This window comes from Mya arenaria, chromosome 6 (genome assembly GCF_026914265.1).
Source record: "Mya arenaria isolate MELC-2E11 chromosome 6, ASM2691426v1".
NCBI lineage: Eukaryota > Metazoa > Mollusca > Bivalvia > Myida > Myidae > Mya > Mya arenaria.
In genome coordinates, this window is record NC_069127.1 from 3,400,985 (window position 1) to 3,402,452 (window position 1,468).

Sequence of the window (1,468 nt, forward strand, 5' to 3'; positions counted from 1 at the left end):
GTTTGAGTTGGTAAAATCCATTGAAGGCATTCATGGCAGGACTCGGGATAGGACTTAAATGCACAGACGTATCATTTAATTGAAATGCCCATTTGAAAAAAAATACAAACTAATTGACGTGAAATAACAAACGTTTTTATTAACTCGTATTAAACAAATAAACCAAAGATAACTTGTATATACCATATCAGTGATTCCTGCAATATTACCAGATGTTGATTGCAAGTTTTATCATATGCACGTTTGCCAAATTCCAGACCACCTTTTATGTCAGAGCAAGATCCCCTTAATTTGCTCATGGTTAAAGACAAAAACCTCCGGCGGGACTCGAACCCGCAATCGCCGGCTTAGGAGGCCGATGCCTTATCCATTAGGCCACGGAGGCAGTGTTAGGTGTGATAAAATAACACTTAGTGAATGAGATTATATAACGTTAATGCATATTTCACTCTTCATTTTCTACTAGGAGTTAGAAGTGCGTGGTCTTTGCTATACTTCGTTTTTACCATAAAAACAACAACACAAATGTGCAATACCAGACGAGTTGTTTATTAGATGATGACGTGCAGCCAGGTTAAGTAAGTATAAAACGTGCACATGTATTTATGTAGAGCACAACACAATAAAATTCCCTGGCTAATAAAGTCCTATGCAGTGCAACCGACCGGCCAGGAAAAACCAGAGACGGTTAACTCTGGAAACCTGTGTTCGTTTGCCTAGTGTCGATCCACAAAGTATGAATGTCGAACCTCATTCATTTGTCTGGTTTCAATATGGATATAAAACAGTGAAACAAAATCACTAAAAATATTGAGGTGAAAATTTAGTTCCAGCGACCATGACGTTTCCAACAACGATCGTTAACACCGGCATTCGCCGCGCACGTGGCGCCACCTGCACGCAAAGAGTGCAAACCTATGTTCGAATCCCCAACCACTTCTCTCAATCTAGCCAAAAGACACTCACGAGTTCTCGTGTAACTCAGTGGCTTATTCTTTGAAATAAGTTTGCATTTATCTTTCGATCTATTGATAGGCCGAAAAAGAAAACTATTTTCCAGACTAGACAAATTTGCTGCGCTAAAATACCTTTGTAACAAAGTGTATGGACAAGCCGCTGTAGAACCCATAGCAATATCTACTTTATCGCCCCTGCGATACTGGTCAGTCTTGCTTCCCCTTATAGCTATCGTGAAGTAATCATCGTAAAACTTTATATCGTTACAATGCAAATGAATCAATTCATCAAAACGCAAAAATCCATTAAACGTTAAAACAATCATACATAAATCACGTAGAATGTAAACATCTGTAGTGCTAGAATACTTGTTACACAAACTTATTAACGTGTCAGTTAAAATGCGATCCTTGCGTTGTGTCGGTTTTGAAAGGATTCTTTTTGCAGTTTCGAGCAGGTTTGACACGAATGAATTAGCAGTAGGATCCAGTAAATTCCTGAGTGAATGTGC

At 38.8% G+C, this 1,468-nt stretch overlaps 1 non-coding gene across 1 annotated transcript; it reads right to left on the bottom strand.

Moving 5' to 3' along the window:
• Positions 1–312: 312 nt before the first annotated feature.
• Trnar-ccu (transfer RNA arginine (anticodon CCU)) lies at positions 313–385 on the bottom strand. The gene has a single exon. It is a non-coding gene; the product is annotated as a tRNA-Arg (tRNA).
• Positions 386–1,468: the final 1,083 nt, after the last annotated feature.